This window comes from Crocodylus siamensis, chromosome 2 (assembly GCF_052110815.1).
Source record: "Crocodylus siamensis isolate JL-2025a chromosome 2, ASM5211081v1, whole genome shotgun sequence".
NCBI classification, from domain to species: domain Eukaryota; kingdom Metazoa; phylum Chordata; order Crocodylia; family Crocodylidae; genus Crocodylus; species Crocodylus siamensis.
This window is the reverse complement of record NC_143396.1, coordinates 233,546,707-233,564,391: the sequence shown is the minus strand read 5'-3', so window position 1 is coordinate 233,564,391 and position 17,685 is coordinate 233,546,707. Positions and strand designations below refer to the sequence as shown.

The following is a 17,685-nucleotide window of genomic DNA, read 5'->3' as shown; positions in this document are numbered from 1 at the left end:
TGTAATTCTCGTGGTCCTTTTCACTACAGGGTTGTAACTAAAGAGAGGCATTGCCTAATTGGTCTGTCAGGTAATCAGGGACCTAGAAAAGACCTGAAACTCTAATTAAAGAGTAACACTTCAGTCACAGAAGCCTAATCATTCTTGTAACAAGGCTTTGCTTTCCATAATACCTATCAGATTGGCTCATTCTTTTTATAAAAGAGAGAAAACTCTAGCCTTGAGTTTTTAAGCTTGATAGGGACAGATCTTCAAAAAGCCTAAGCCTGAATTGATTCAATCTTTGCACATTAGTCAAACCTGGCTAGGCTGAACCAGTTTGTAACTGTTAAGACATCCCTTCTGGACTGAGGAAGTGCTGGCACATGCCTGCAGTGGCTCAGGCTAGAAGCCAGGGGTGGTGCTAGAGCACCCCTCCCTTCCCTTCAACACTGCTGACCTCAGTGGGGTGTGGCCAGGCCCTAGCAGGATGCTGTGAATAGGGAGGGGCCCCCTCCCCCCCACCACCCAGCCAGCAGGGATATGCACAGCATTTACTTACACAGAAGGGAGTTACACAACATTTATCAGCCCATCAGCAAAACAAATGCCTCTTTCATTAGTTAAAGCTCTTCATAAACAACCTTTTTCCAAGGATGGAATGGAGGAATATTACCAGCTACCTGCTGATTAGCTTAAAAAAGCCCTAAGCGGACACTGTTCTGTCTGCCTTTGTCCTGTCTGCCTTGCATAGACACCTCTCAGCATTACCACATGCTGACTACGGTTTGTGCTGTAGGAGAGAGGAGGGAGGGATCCCTGCTTGAGCACTGAGTGGTTGGGGGGAGGCAGGGGGGTGGGGGGCAGAAGGAAGCCAGGCAAACCCTGCTGTGCCTGCAAGTCTCTGCCGGAGCTCCAGCCAAGGAGCAGAGAGGCAGGGCCAGTCCTGCTAGGTTGAAGCATAGACGCCAGCCCAGAAAGCATGCTGAGATGCTCGGGGACTCTGGTTTAATTTAAACCAGGAAGGGGTCTGGGACATTGCATAAACTGGTTTGACTCAAATCAGTTTAGTCTGATACTGCCTTCAACCAGGTTTCTCAAACCAGTTTCAGCCATTTTCAAACTGGTTTATGAGCACTGAATGTCTGTTCTGTTACAGGTTTAAACCAGTTTCTGATCACTTAAACCAGTTTATGTGTAATGTCAGTCCCTATCCTTGGTGTCCCACTGAAAACACTTGTTGCCCTGAAGGATTCAGACTTCAGCACCATATTTTTCTTTTCTGTTCAGCCAGCAGTAGGCACTGAATACTGAATGCCTTTTCATAGTTCTCTGCATGTTCTGCTACCAACACTCTGCAAAGCCTATTTTGCGAAGGAGAAGGAAAACATCTTCAAGCTAAAGAGGGTCACTGTACCTGGCGACCTTACAGGAGTCGTCTGAGTGCTAAGGGAAGATATCCTTCAGCAGTCTGGACACTATTGAAAAGAAGGATGTTCTTTGGGGAAGTGGAAAGGATTGCAACACTATCCAATAATTTACAGTACAAAAAGCATTGCATTCATTCAGATCCCAAAGCATCTTACAAACCATGCTGTAACAGGGTGGCCTGTCTTCTTAAGAGAAGGCAGCTATCATAGCTGAAGGGCTGCAGCTGTGGGAAGGCTGGCTCACTGGGAATTAAGAATCCCAGCAAACAGAACTAGGGGGAGGGGTGAAGGAGAAGTACTAGAGGTAGGAGATCTCTGGACTATGAGGAGAACAAGCCTATGCCAGGAAGGCTGAAGCCCCAGGAGTCTAATCCCAGAGTTCAGGATAATAAGGTTTTTTGTTTTCTTTGTTTGGTGAAAGACAAGGACTGCACCATCAAATCCTTGCTGTACTTAAGATATACCAATGTCATTTTCATCATTTGGACTGAAAACCTGGAATGTCTGATTGCTTTCCATCAGAAATTCAACAATCAACACCCCATCCATCAGATTCTCTCTTGAACACTCCACCACCACCATTTCCTTTTTAGACACTTATGATCACTATCCAGAATGTTAAAATACAGACTATCATATATACAAGAAACCCACAGATCAACATACGTATCTGCACAGAACCAGCAATCACCCCAAACACACCAAGAAAGCCATAATATACAGCCAATCCCACCAAAGTTGCACTGAGGAGTACACCTGTGATCTTCACCTCACAAATCTCAAAAGGGCTTTCACGCAACAAGGACACTCCCCAAGAGAAAGATCACACTTTTGAAAGAGCCACTCAGATATCATGTGAAGAACTGCTGCAGTACAGAAAGAAAACCCCCATGAATCCATTGGCAATGCGTAGGGGGTGCACATGGGTGCACGTGCGCCCCATGAGATTGTCCGTGCCCTCTCTGAGAGAAGCGCCAATGGCACTTCTGGGTTTGCTGCTGGCACTTTCATTTTTGCCACTGGCTCTTCTGCCGGTGCTAGTGATCGGCTGCCAGGGGACCCCCCCCCAGTTGGCGATTGGCTGCTGGTGCCCCCCCCAGTACTAGGAGGCACCAGTCACCCATGCATGAATCACACACCACTAGTTATGAGATGTTGTCATTCCCTAGAACCTATATGGAAAATCCTCAAATAATTTTAACCCTTCCCAGAACCACCCATCATAGCCTTTAAACAAGCACCGAACTTCGCCAACCTCATCTCCAGAAACAAAATCCCTATGGCCCAAAACACACTGAATGATCCAGACCATGCCATGACAAGAAATATAAAACCTGCCAACATATCTCCACTACCCCCACAATAACTACACCCCACAACAGAGCCATCAGCATTCCCGGATCTTATACCCGCACCTCTAGAAATGTAATTGTCAACGCGCCGGTCAATGAGTTAAAACGTTCCATAGTCGGTGCACGTCCGTCCAATAATTCCTAGTTGGGGCGCACTCACTCCGGAGATGTATGCATCAAATCCGCCTGCCACGACTTTGATGGTTCCCTGGTTCAGTGTCTTTCTATGACGTGTGCATGTCCGAAAATGAGACCTCCAGTCATTCCAAGTCCGAGATCCTTGAGGGCTCCTTCCTCCCCTACACCCTCGCCTTGGCCTCCATGTACAAGTCCGGGTTGCCCTCCAAGTCTCCCCTCTGGTGAGTGGGGAGGGGCAATGCCTCTAATACAAAATACAGAGTTAGCAACCGCAAGCCAAACAGTCAGTTCCACCACAGGGGCCCCTGGCTCTGGGTCCTTGTGTTTGCCGGCTTCCCTCAAGTCCAGCTCTCCTCTTTCAGGAGTCCCCTTGTCCGTCTTATTGGGGTGGGCTGTCTGCCCCCTTAGAGTCTTTTCCCCTGTCTGGGGTGGCTTCGCCTCCTGCCCCCAGCGCACTGTGGCCGAGGCCTGTAGCCCACTTCTCCAGGCTACCGGCCGAGCAGCCTCCAGCTGGGGTGAGGTGCCTCCAGCCTTTACAATTGCCTCGAATAACTTCGGGGCTTGTCACCCCTGGTGCCTCGCCCCTGCAAGACCTTACCCTTTCCCCAGAATGTGCGCGCAGGGTGCGTGTCGGCATGCCTCCGTCGCTCTGGGCTTCTGCCGGGGATCTGCTTCCGTCCCAGCTCTTCCAGTCCCCCTCCTCTCTGTTCCGGTGTGGCTTTTGTGCCCGCCGGCGCCGCCACACACCTGGGAGGGGTAAGTGAGGCTCCCGCCCTGGAGCCCTGCGGGGGACTCACACCTGTAGCCACACCCACTTGGCGGCTCGCGTGCTGAGCTGACCCCGCCACACCTGCACCGCCTGCAGTGCACCCCGCACTCCTCAGCCTCCGGCAATTTATTGCCGCCACGGCTCCCGTTTCGCTGCTTCTGGGGCTTATCGGGGCTGGGTCTCTCTCCCACTCCCAGGCACTCTCATAGTAATATATCTCATTCAGTGCACCAAATGTCCTGATGGAAAATTAGTAGGAGAAACCAAACAACAACTGTGTACCAGAATGAATGCATACCGAAAAGCTATCAAAGACAAAATTATCCAATTACTTGAGTGCACGCTTCTCGCAACACAACCACTCTTTCTCCAATCTCTCAGCTCTAATCCTCAAAGGGAATTTACAAAACACTTTTCACAGACTTCACTTCATCAACCTCCTGAATACAAAAAATCATGGACTAAATATAGACATTGGATTTATGACACATTATAACCTGCCTAACATCTGACACCAGGTAACCTCTCTACTATTTACCAGCTATATTCTTATTACCAGGTCTACATTTGCCTTACCTCCTCACGCCAATACATGTCTTTCACCCATTGACTGACTCAATTTACATTTTCACTTACTGGCTTTCTCGCATGCATACTGACCTCTGGCTTCTTTTCTGTTCCATGCAGGAAGAGCACAGACCAACTGCATATGCTTCCTCAGCCTGACAAAGGGTGTTTGTACCTGCAAAGCCTGCAAAGAAGAATTTTTTCAACTATATTAGTTGGTCTAATGAAAGATATCAGATTTACCCAAAGAACCTTGTTTATATATGGTAAGGGCATGCTGAGAGGTATTTTAGACAGCAACAACTGGCAGGGTGAAGGATGGACTGCAAGTGTTCAAAGGCATTGAGGTTACACATACCTTGATATGCAATTACCTTTGGGGCTGAACAGAATAGCTGTTAATGGCCATAGAAACTCTGCAAAAATGTTTGTGAGAAGATGAAGTCTAATTGAAACTTCAGGGCAAGTGGTTAGATGAGTTGTCTGTAATGACCACATTGGAATCTGATACTGCTCCTCACTCTCATGGAGAGTTCTATGTGATTGTATATTTCTTCTCTCCTCCCTTCCCTCCCGCCCCCCAATCAAAATACTAGTCTTCTTACGGCAGCATTTTAAAACCATGCTGAATCACAGACTCAGCACTGGCTTAGTGGGAAGGGTATACTACTATGGACAGAACTGCCACTACCCGCTTCTGTCACACCTGGGCTTTCCTTGGAGGTGTTCTAGGTCTTGTGTGCATGAGGAAAATACCTGGATATAGGTATTACAGAAGAGCTCTGTTCTGGAATGGTGGGCTGCTGTCCTGCAGGAGTTGTAGTATGCATGGTGAGGGGTGCCTGCTTTCTCTGTGGATGAGGAGGATGTTGTTATCAAAGAAGTGACAAGAGGTAGAGTTCCTGCATAGCTGGGTATCTATGGAGGGGGGCTATGCAAGGGCAGGTGACTAATTGGAATGTGGGGACAACAAAAGAAAGGAGAGTATCAAATCCCAGATATTCCATAGCTTCTAGAGCTCAAGATCATGGAGTTAAATGTTATAAGAGAGAACACATGAGGAAGGGAAAAGGGGAGAAGTGTTTTGCTGCTTTCTGCACACCCTAATCTGGTCACTTGAAGAACAACAAGAGGTCAGAACGTAACCTCTTGAGGAAGGACAAGAGATTAGAAAGCAAGTCACTGCATTTGCATTATATGGGCTGAATTGGCAAGGTGGGTTTGGATTTATCTGAACAAATTCTGCAGGCCTCTATTTTATCAAAACCACTAAGGTTTGGGGAGTGGATATGGATAAGTGATCTTGAATGAAATGTACATCTTCAAAAATCCATTTTAGGTACCAGTTGTCTAGAGATTTATCTTTTCTAGTTGATATTTTTAACTTAACTCACTGCTATTAGATTCCTTAAGAAACATTTTCATTGCAACAAGTTCCATAGGTCCCTTGGTCATTGTTCAGAGGTTTAGTAGCTGTCTCTGGGTACAAGACAGCTGAAATCACTGAACAAATGGTGAACTCAATGACACATTATCACTAACCTTCTTAATGCAGAGGTGAGATTGCCTGCAATTATCTCAGGCCTTTTGAGAATGTTGAGTGCAGTAAACCTGTGTTCTGAAAACCAGGAAGCCCAGAGTTAAAGTACAAACCAAAACAACTGTCACTACCCTTTTGGAGCTGGAAATAACCTCTGGGGAATTATACGCCTGGACTCTAACTGCATTAGGTTTCAGCTGTATGAAATGGTGGTGCAGTGATTATTGGGAGGATTTGGTAGATGCAATTGTGTTAGGAAGGTGAGCTGGAAGAGGCTCAGCCCAAGCAGAAGAATGAGTCTTGAGCACCTTTTTCTGCTCTGCTCTGTGCAAGATTAAAGGGAAAAAAAGTGCATATGCCCCTTGCATGCCTCCTTTCTACCATGAGCGCCAGTAGCTGTGCACAGGGCTTCTCTTAGGGAGGTGGGAATCTGAAAGTGGTCTGTCATGTTCGGGCTGGGTAAATGAAAGCACAGCATGAAATGATGCCTTACACAGAAGGATGAAGAATTGCACAAATGTGGCCACTTATGACCAGATTTTCTTGAGATGAAAATGAGTGATTACAGTTGTCCATAGGTGATGCATAGGCAGGGTATAGGGGAGAAACGTGCCTCCCCTGAGACTGGCTGCTGCTGGCTGGGGAGTGGGAGGGCCAGTGAGGGACCCCCCTCCCCAGTCGACAATCAGCCACTGATGCTCCCCCAGGATCAGGAGGCACCAGTCATCCATGCTGTTATCACTTCTAGAATTGGTGTTGCCAGGATCTGATGGCAAAGGAGGGTTAACCTTGAGCCCAGAGGGGACCTTGGTACAGCAAAAGTCAAGAAGCAGCGGGCTCCCTGGTCTACAGGTTATTGCTTCTGGACAGCCACCTGCTTCTGGCATAGAACCTGGACAACTTCATGAAATGGGTTCAGGGGACCTAAATCATTGCTACAGCTACATGATGTGATTCCAGGGAGAAGGCAAGCAGGATCTGGATGTGCGTGACTAATTCAGCTGGCTCTCATACCTCATGCTGCCATCTGTCAAAAGAGGGTAACCTCTTGGATTATTTGGGCACCATTTAGACTTAAATCATCCTGGGCTGAGTGAGATGTTGACATTCACTCTGTATGTATGTATGTACTGGTGCCTGAACAGCTGCCTATAGCATGAGCCAAAGTGCAGCCAAGAAAGTGACTGGCAAACATTGTTACAGCCCCAGTTGTCAAGGTGATAAAGATACTATTGAGATTTGTGCCCCTCCATCCATCCATCCAGTGAACCAAATGCCTTGATGGAAAATATGTACAAGAAACCAAACAGCAGCTGCGTACCAGAATGAACACACACCAAAACTCTATCAGAGACAAGAATATCTTATTAACTATGGGGCACATTTCTCACACAAAAACCCAATCTCTCAGTTTTAATCCTGAAAGGGATTTTCAAAACAACTTTCACAGACAAGCCTACAAACTTCACTTCAAGCCTACAAACTTCACCCCTAGGGAGCCGCATGACCAGAGCCGCATGAACAGAGCGTGCAAACAGGCACTCTCTGGGCCTGGCACAGGACTTAGCATGGGAGTTAGCACAGAAGTTAGCATGGGAGTTTGTGCAGAAGGGCAAGCAGGAGGGGCACAAGGCTCTAGGTGGCGAGCCTGAAGAGAAGGGTCAGCACAGCAGTAGCCTGGGCTGCTACCTGCGCAATGGTGATGACATGCTGCACCCTGAAGATCCCCCCACCCCTCCCCTGCAGCTGGATGCCCCCTGTCTGGTACCACTGAGGCCTCTACCCAGAACCAGCTCATGGCTCCAGCCTCCATGCAGATGGAGCCCCTGGTTCTTGGCTGTGGGGGCTGCCTGGCACATACAGGCGTCTGGGATGAGGATCAAGGACACATCCCCTTGTGGGGTGTGCTCCACGTTAGAGTCTCTGAAGTGCCAGACAGGGGAGCTCTGGGCTGCAGTGCAGAGGCTGCATGCCATCAAGGATGGTGAAGAGGAGATCAATGCCTACTGCCAGGCTTTTTGCCCAAAGAATGAGGAGGGAGGAGCAAGGAAAGCTAACAGGATGAAGGCACACAAGAGGAGTTCCCATGAAGTCCAGCTGGGGGTCGCTTGGACAAAGGTGGCCTCTAGGCCTAAGGCACCCTGCACCAGGGTCACCACCCCCCTGGAACTTCACAACACATATGAACTCCTCGCAGCACCAATAGAGCCCAACTGAGCTGCCAGCTCCAGCGCTAGAGGAAGAAAGGCAACTTGCAACCACCCCAAGGAAGAAACATGGAGTGATCGTTGTGGGTGACTCCCTCTTGAGGGGGACAGAGGGAGCAATCTACTGTTCCAACCCCTTGGCCTTTAAGATCTGCTGCCTCCCAGTGCCCCATATCTGGGATGTAGCTGAGAGGATCTTGAAACTTGTCCAGCCCTCCGATCACTACCCCATGCTTCTCATCCATGTAGGCACAAATGACATGGCTCAGAGCAATCCCAGCCAGGTTATGAGTGACTACAAGACTTTGGGGGTGGGGCTCAAGGATTTTGGTGCTGAGGTAGTTTTTCCCTCAGTCCTCCTTGTTATGGGTCACAAACACAGGAGGGAGAGATGAATTGATGAAGTCAGTAGAAGACTGCAGCACTGGTGCCATCACAAAAGTTTTGGCTTCTTTGACTATAGCCTGCACTTCAGAAGTGGAGGCATTCATCTGTTGGGAAGGGATAGCCTCCACCTCACTCCAATGGGGAAGAAGCTCTTCTTGGCCAGAATGGCTAGCTTACTCGACAGGGCTGTAAATCAAGGCTTTAAGCTCACTGGGGGATGGGCGGACAACCACCAGTGCAAGCCCACCAAGCAACAGTCACAGAATTAGGAAGTCATGCAGCACAGGGGACACAAGTAAATTCCCAATGGATCTCACTCCTACCCCAGCCCAGGGACAGGACTCTTCTAGGAGTGCTGGGAAGTTTAGGACTTCTGATGGCAGGTGTATTTGCCTGTGCACAAATGCCAGAAGCCCAGGAAACAAACAGGAGGAAGTGGCCCTCCTGCTAAATAAAAATCAATATAATCTCATAGGAATAACAGAGGCCTGGTGGAACTCCACCTATGACTGGACCCATAGGTATAGATGGCTATCCCTTGTACAAGAGGGATCGCCTTGCTAGAAAGGGTGGAGGTGTAGCTTTCTATGTGAAGGAGCAGTACACTTCTCTACAAGTGGAGTTTGGCACCCAAGAAGAGTGACTTGAGACTCTTTGGGTCAGATTATGAGGGGAACATGGTGAAGGGGATATATTGGTAGAAGTGTACTACAGACCTCCTAACCAAAACTATGCATTCGCAGGGGAACTGGCAGAGGCTCGGTGCATGGTTGTCATGGGTGACTTCAACTACCCTGACATGTCATGGGAGAAGCACTCTGCCAAATCTGATCAGTTACCTTTGTCACCTGCATTGATGGGCTCTACTTGTCTCAAGAAGTCTATAGGCCAACAAGAGCTCCTGGATCTGGTACTGGCCAAAGGGGATGATCTAATGAGTGACCTAAGAATCAAAGGGAAGCTGGGAGACAGTGATCATGAGTTGATCGCTTTCTCTATCCATCACAAAGCTGGCAAAACTGGCAATGCAGAATTCCTTGATTTTAGGAAAACTGACTTTCATAAGCTCAGGAGGCTGGTTGCCAAGGCCCTGAGAAACCAGGACCTAACAGAGAGAAGAGTCCAGGATGAGTGGTCGCTCCTTAAGGATGCGATCCTTGAAGCACAAGGGAAGTCCATCCCAGCCCATAGGAAAGGTAGCAGAAGGGCTGGGCAACCCCTGTGGCTAAATAGAGGACTCATGGATCTCTTGCATCTGAAAAGAGAAGCCTATACGAGTTGGAAATCAGGTAACATCATCAAGGAGGATTATTCGGCACTGGTCCTCACCGGTAGGGAGCAAAGTAGGAAAGCCAGGGCCAAAACTGAACTCAAATTGGCTACAGGAATCAGGGACAACAAAAAGTCCTTCTTCAGATTTGTGAGTAGTCAGAAGAAAAACAACGGCAATATTGGACCCTTGCTAAACCAAATGGGGCAGCTGACAACTGATACCCAGGAAAAAGCTAATTTCCTTAATGATTATTTTGTGTTGGTCTTCCACAACCCCAAGAGGATCACCCTGCCAACAAGTTACCATTGCCAGGGTATGGGCAAACACACGCTCATCATTAGCAAAGATCTTGTGAGGGGACCCCTTGAGAGGCTGGACATCTACAAATCAGCTGGCCCGGATGGAATGCACCCGAGTACTAAAAGAACTGGCGGACATCATAGCACAACCAATGGCAAGGATATCTGAGAACTTGTGGCACTCAGGTGAGGTTCCTGAGGATTGGAAGAGGGCCAGCGTGGTGCCCATCTTCAAGAAAGGGAGAAAGGAAAATCCAGGGAACTACAGGCCAATCAGTTTGACCCTAATCCCTGGAAAAATATTGGAAAAAATCATCAAAGAAACCATCAACAACAGGCTAATGGAATACAACATTTTGAAAGATAGCCAACATGGCTTCATTGTGGGTAGGTCTTGCCTGACCAACCTCATTTCCTTCTGTGACCAGGTGACACATCACCTGGACAAAGAAGAAGAGGTTGACATCATCTAGTTTGACCTCAAAAAAGCCTTTGACTTGGTCTCCCATGAAGTCCTCATCATTAAACTGGGGAACTGCGGCCTTGACACCCTCATGGTCCAATGGCTTGGGAACTGGCTCTGTGGTCAGACCCAGAGAGTAATAGTCAATGGAACCATGTCAGTATAGCACATGGTGACCAATGGCATCCCCCAGGGCTCCATACTTGGACTAGTACTTTTTAACATATTTATAAATGATCTAGATTCAGGGAGCAAGCAGACTGGCTAAATTTGCTGATGACACCAAACTATGGGGAAGTGTGATCACACTAGAGGATAGGCTGGCAATTCAAGCTGACCTGGACAGGCTCACAAAGTAGGCAGATCAAAACCTGATGGCATTCAACATTGAGAAATGCAAGATGCTCTACCTCGAGAAAAAAATCCACATCATACTTATAGGGTCAGAAATGCTACACTCACTAACACCATGACTGAAGGGGACTTGGGGGTCATGATTAACCACAAGATGAACATGAGCCATGAATGTAATGCTGCAGCTGGCAAAGTAAACAAAAACCTGGCTTGCATCTATCAATGCATCTCAAACAAGACCCAGGAAGTCATCTTCCTGCTGTACTTGGCTTTGGTGAGGCCACAGCTGGAGGACTGCATCCAGTTTTGGGCTCTGCACTTTAGGAAGGATGTGGAGAAGCTTGAGAGAGTCCAGAGGAGAGCCACACACATGATCAGAGGATGTCTTATGAGGAAAGGCTGAGAGGTATGGGACTCTTTAGCCTGGAGAAACAAAGACTCGGGCAACTTGGTGGCAGCCTATAAGTATATAAGGGGTGTGCACCAGGAACTGGGAGAACGTCTGTTTTCCAGACCACCCCAAGGGAAGACAAGATGTAATGGTCACAAACTTGGAGAAGACTGTTTTAGGCTGAACATAAGAAAAAACTTCTTTACCTTCTGGGTCCCCAGAGTCTGGAATAGACTCCCCCCAGAAGTGGCACAAGCACATATGCTGCACACCTTTAAAATACACTTGGATGCTTATCTTGCTGGGATCATTTGACCACAGGACACTTCCTGCCCTTTGGGCAGGGGGTGGTGGACTCAACGATCCTGCAAGGGTCCACCCTTCCAGCCCTAATATCTATGAAAAATATGGAAATCTAAGTGAAGTGCCCAAAGACAAGGTATGATCACTTAGTGGTGTCACCCAAGTTTTGAAAAAGCCTGGCATTCAAATAGAAGCCCTTTTTCAGACAGAAGTGTGACCACCATCTTGACATTGGACTGGACATTAATTTCATGCCCATCAGGATTTGAGAATTAACTGAATGGGAAACAGATGCCTCCTTTAAGACTGGGGAAGAAGGGTTGGGGGCACCCATGATGCAAGGGCTTTGATCTGCCATTATGTGGCCATGTTTTCATTTGTTTCTTTTTGGCAAAACAAAACTTCTTGCAAAGAACAGCTGAGTTAGCACTGGGCTGAGGTTGAAGATGAACCTGTGCACCATAGACAAGAACTCCATCTAATGAAGAAACTGGTACCAGAGAGTAGCAGGTTCCCAAGACATGTCATGGGGATATTGGCATAAACAGATCAAAGCTCCTATTGAAACAAGCTAGTATCTTTTCAGTAAATAGGAACAAAACTCTTTCAGTGTGGTGCCAGCTGGGCTTGTGCATTGTTTGAGTGGGTCCAAAAGCATATTATGGTCTCCTGTGTCAAAAGCATTGCCTGTTGAGGGTCTTTCACACTGAATCAAACTCAAAAAGGGAGAACAGTTGGATAAAAAGAAACATACTTGGCTAGTCATTTTCAGTGTCCACTTAGCTATTCTTGGAGATATTTGCATTTGAATAAAAACTTTCTCTCTTTGCAGCCCTGTTCCTTCTGCTGCTTGAATTGGCAAATTAAGTTGTTAAAACTGTGGGCCTGAGACATTACAAAAGACTATTGCTATGGAAATAATGGATGTTGAACAGAAAAAAATGGCTGGAGCCAATAGGAGACAATGAGTTGTGGAGGAGGAAAAGTCTTGTTTAGGCACTCAGCTTCTTCAATAATTAGCAAATGTGTACCAAAAATGTATGACTTGACAGTAGAAATGTATACTGGTTCACCTAATGTAAAACTTTCCCATGTTACTGACAATCTCTGCTTCAGATCAAAATAACTAAAGCAAACAGAGGTAGCAGAAACAGCTGAAACATCATAGCCAGTTGGGTATTGCTTGAAGATACTGTCAGATTCTCTGTGATTCTGTGTCATGGATTCAAGTGGAACTGAACTAGACATGAATTCGTTATGCATGGTACTCTTTAACCAAAAAAGGACTTGCCTTTGCAGTGAGGAATCTGGGAATCAGTGCTGATATTCTTTGAAAATTCATTCATTCACACTATTTGGTAAATAATTACAGATGCAGTCTATATATGGCATTTGCAAACAATTCTCTGCTGCTCAGTGTCCATTCTTGGGGCTTTGCAGTGGCTGAAGACCATGGCTTTAGTATGTGGTATTACTATCTCTTGACTGTCTGCCTAGATCAGTTGGTACAGAAAGAAGTGAACAGAAAAAAAAACAAATCTTGTATGACTTCTGGAACTTCATGAAAACTTCAGAATGTTTCCAAGAGTAGTTACTGGTCATTCAAATATTTAAGATCTGTTCAAATAGTCTTAAGATGTTTAATGCAGCTAGCACTCTCTCCAGTTGACACAACTTAGAAAGCTACATTGTGTTAAACTTCTTGGTAAATAAAATATTTCTATAGAACAGAGGTGGCCAACCTGACGCCACAAGTGGCATGGGCAGATCAGGGAGAAGCAGAGAATACCAGCAGATAGAGCGGAAAGCAGAGCAGCTGATGAGGAGGGGAAAAGGATCAGAGTGGCATTCAGGGAGGGTATAGGGCTTACCTTGTGGCATGCCTATCAAAGCAAGCACACAGTGCTTTAGAACATGATATTCTTACTGGGAGGGATTGAAGCTTTTTATAAAAGAGGGATTTGGTGCCCTTTAATCTAGAGCAGTGGCTTTCAACCTGTGGTTCATGGAGTCCTGGGTATCTGCTGACTATGTCTAAGGGGTCTGCAAAAGATTACTATGATCAGTCAAAAGTGTGTGAATATCCGCACTTACAATTCAAGGAGTCCACATCTCCATGCAGAACCTTTTTAGGGGTCCACAAATGAGAAATGGTTGAAATCCACTGATCTACAGGGACAGTTTCAGGAATACATAATTGAAGCAGTATATGTGAAAAGTGGTTCAGCCTTACTGCAGAGGGAATTTATTGTGAAGTGATTCTAGTTTGCTGAGTGAGAACTTTTAAAACAGAAATATTGTAACATGTACATTAATGCCATTATTTAATCAAACAGTCACCTTTATTGGACAGAAGTACAGACATTCTTTAGGCTAACATGCCCTAGGCAAAAGGAAACAGAATGATGGATGGCAAAGATGAAGACAGCTTAGGCCTGTCTATACTTATCCTGCATAATACAGGAGCTGCCACCAAGTCACTACATCCATGCACTCTTGGCAGTTCTGTACTATTCCACACAGCAGCTGTGCTACCAGCATATGAAGTGCACCCTGAGAAGGCACCAGCTGCAGAAGGGACCTTGGAAGCCAGCAGAAGGCAAAGGGATGTTTACATGTGCCTTCTGCCAACTGAAAGCATGGGTATTACTGTACTAGGCAAAAGCAGAATAACTACTGACAGAGAAGAAGGATCTGCCTCTGCAGGGGAGATTTGGGGTGTGGGTGCACTAGAGATCTGCACAAAAACTTTGTAATGTAAGTATGGCCTTTAATAGAATTATTCATTCCTAGGTCTTCCAGTCTTACCCTGTATTATATTAGACCATGGAGCTGGATTTATCAACCACCACCATTACGTAGCAAACATTCTCTGCCTCACTTAAGTAGGGTGCTGGGTCTCAGGGCAGGGAGGGAGAGGATTTCACCCATTCCCTGTGAAGTGCTTTCAGAGATGTTGGGACAAAAGGGACTACTTTCATGCTGTATACTCATATATTTTATTTTATTACTGCGTGATGGAAGAGGAACGTTTTGGAGAAATAGATTGAGATCAGGTTGAAATTTGTCTCTTACCCCTGGTAGAATGCTCTGCCTTATTTTGGCAATACCATGCTGTTGGTTGGTATTCTCAATACTGTGAAACGCCTAAGAAAATTAGGGTGTTGATACAGCAAATGCTATAGCACGTATTGATGCCTAGGAGCTATTCTTTCACAGGAAAGAGTGGCTTTGGATAATAAGTAGAAAGGAAGAGTTAAGTAGAAAGGAAGGAAGTAGATAAGTAGAAAGGAAGAGTTCCACTATAAACCAGTAGTTATCTTCACTGGCTAGCATAGGAGCTGGCATCCCATTCCAAATGCGGCACAGTGGTGTCTTGGGCATCTACAGAATTATTGTCATTGACCTTGTGTCTTCACTATATCACTGTGTATCATGCTTAACAGTTAAATACTTGAGATGTAATAGGCTCATGGGTAACACAGAACAGCAGTCAAGGAGCTTTTTAAAAATTAATTAATATATTAGTTGTTAGAAAAAAGATCTTAACCCAGAGACTAAGAGAACCAAATTTAATTTGAAGCCTTCAGTTGCTCTGAACTACCAGACATAAATTAAGACTCAATCCAATTGCTAGTGACAGGTCTGGGTAATTGAGAAACAGATACTATGTTCCACCAAACTGTGACTATGCCTCTGGGAATGTGATATCAGAGACAAGTATTAGGAAGGGGCTGGCTGGCTGGCTGGCTGGCTGAGCGGATTACTAATGTGGTTAGGGATTCTTTTACCAGCAAAAATTCCAAGTGGGTTTGACTGAAAACTTGATCTTATCTTATGTCAGTTTCCTCATGACCCACACCTGGTAGTACAGACTCAAGCTTCATGGCAGCTGGTTACAAGAGAACACATAAGGGGTCCTTACACTAGGTTCTATGATGTGATACCCCACTGCTAAAGAGCCATGCAGAGCTTGTTGGGAGGTTCACTCACCTCTCACGGCCTCGCTGGTGGGAATATTATGGTTCCTTGATGTTCTCCAGGGCACATGTACATGTAACAGGGGTTTAGTTCTCAGGGTTTTATTCTGTGCTCCCTAAATTGAAATGATGTGTTTCAATTTTTTCATTGCATCATAGCAAGGGGCCTGATCCTTTTTGTAGTTGTAGTTGGAGCTGAAGCCTGCCTGTGGCTGTGGGTAAGCCGCCAATGGTCTGAGCGGTCCCTGAGCTGTGGGGTGGCCTGGTCCTTCCCTCTGTGGTGGCAGCACCCCCTGGGGCCATCTGGGTGGGCTGCTAGCAAGCTGGGAGCTGCTGGTTCGCTTTGTGGATGGTGGCAGGAATTAACTGAGTGGAACAGTGGATTTCCATGTTGTGGGAATGCCCTATACCTGGGTTTGTAGACAACCATTTTGTTCAGGTTTCATTTTAGAATCTCAATGACCAATTTCCCCAGCTCCAGCTTGCAGTACAGGGTCTGTGTTTGCTCTTATTCATGCTAGCCAACTGGAATTGAGGAATGTTAGCTCTTAGGACTCTCTGACCTCCTCTTCCCTTCATAGAAGAGGATCACCATTACTGTGGTAATGCAGAAGAAGAGGTTAATATTTAAAATGTTATAAATGTTTTAAAGTATTTCTTTTGTCTGCTGTTTCAGGCTGCCAGCTTGGATAGACTATTAGCCACCGATGACTGGCACTTGTGTGCCACTGGGCAAATGAGGCAATTAGTATTGATCAGAAGTGCAAAAAAGGGACAGGTTTTCCTCTCAATCAAACAGCAGGAGTGGGGACAGAGACGGAGCATTTGATTTGTTCTCTCTGTGTGTGGATATGTGCTGCAGGCAGAAGAGCAGAGACCCCTACTCGATCCAACTGACTGTTTTCAGAGCAAACAATAGCAAAGCAGTTGGTAGGAAAGTGCCATCCTTCCTTATAAGCAATGTCTGAAGAGGCTGCTCCTAATTATCCTGTAAAAGACTCACTCTCAGAAGGGGAGATCAATGCAGTCTTTAGTGAGCCCTATACAGAAAGCCTGTGTTTGAATAATGGCACCAAGTAGTTCAAATCCCTTAGAGAAACACTTTCATCTACTCTGAAAAATAGCTCTGTAAAAATGGCATCATGGGGTTCCACCTTTACTGCATCTCAGTGGTTCTGGATTTGATCTGCTTCCTCCTCAAGTAAAATGACAGAGGTTTTTCCTAACATGCAAACTTTCACTGGATGCTGAAAATTAAGATGGGCTCTTTTCAGCATATGCATTACTGTTCATAATAAAGGTCCTGTGGGCCAAATACTTCCCTTGTTTGCACCTGCATGATTCCATCTTCCTTCACTTTTATTCTCAGATACACCACTGCATGCTAAGTGTCCTCACTGGAGTGGCATAGGCTTAATTAGGAGAATGAGTTTGTCCAGGTTGCTCTGTAAATGACAAAACAATCAACAATTCTGTTGATGTTTGAGCCAGGGAAGCATCCCAGCTGTCTGCCATTGTTGTACTGGAGGGTTAACAGTTTTCTAAAATCGTACTTTGCCACTGAGCAAGCAGATACGACTATGGTACAGACATGGAGCAAACTAAAAAAAGCAACTTCTCATTTTCCCCAAAGTCACTTTTTCTGCTTACAATCATAATCTGGCCCAATGGAATTCTGATCTGAGTTGGGGGTCTCTGCCGCTAACGATTGTGGTGGAACAGTTGTATTATTTATTTATTCTCTCCAAAAATGTGAGCAGCTCTGTTAATACTCAGTGAAAGTTACTCTTTTACTGTACTTCCCAGCAGGAGACGGTCTGAAAATGTAAAGCCCTGTGATGTGATTCCTGCTCAGATACACAACAAAGGTTCAACTAGAGCTTCAGTGACAAAAACTTTGATAAAACTAATCATGGTTAAACTGCTTTAGGGTTAGCTACAGAAAAAGAAATGATCAGTAATTGAGCTTGCCTTAGCACAGCTATGAAAGGCTCCTGCCTTCCTATGCAGCCAAATGGAAACTGTTCCCTTTGTTCTGCTCTGCATCATCCCACTGGTCAGATACTAGTCTCTTAATCCAATGTTTTTGTTGTTATCTCTTGGTGTTTGTACACATGATGAAGATCGGCCATTTTTGCAGTTTAATTTTGTCACATTGTACACATGGGTTTTTTTTACAATTTAAATGAATTTGCTACATTGCAAACTACCACATCCACATGTAGTTTGGCTTGCAACTAACATTGCAAACTT

The 17,685-nt window shown here is 45.9% G+C and overlaps 1 long non-coding RNA gene across 1 annotated transcript in view; it reads right to left on the bottom strand.

Annotated features, from left to right (window-relative positions):
* The window catches only part of LOC149871897 (uncharacterized), a 53,320-nt gene that overhangs the window by 13,497 nt on the left and 22,138 nt on the right, over positions 1-17,685 (bottom strand). Inside the window, exon 2 of the long non-coding RNA XR_016440559.1 lies at positions 4,329-4,419. This is a non-coding gene — a long non-coding RNA (uncharacterized LOC149871897). The remainder of the gene's footprint in view (positions 1-4,328; positions 4,420-17,685) is intronic.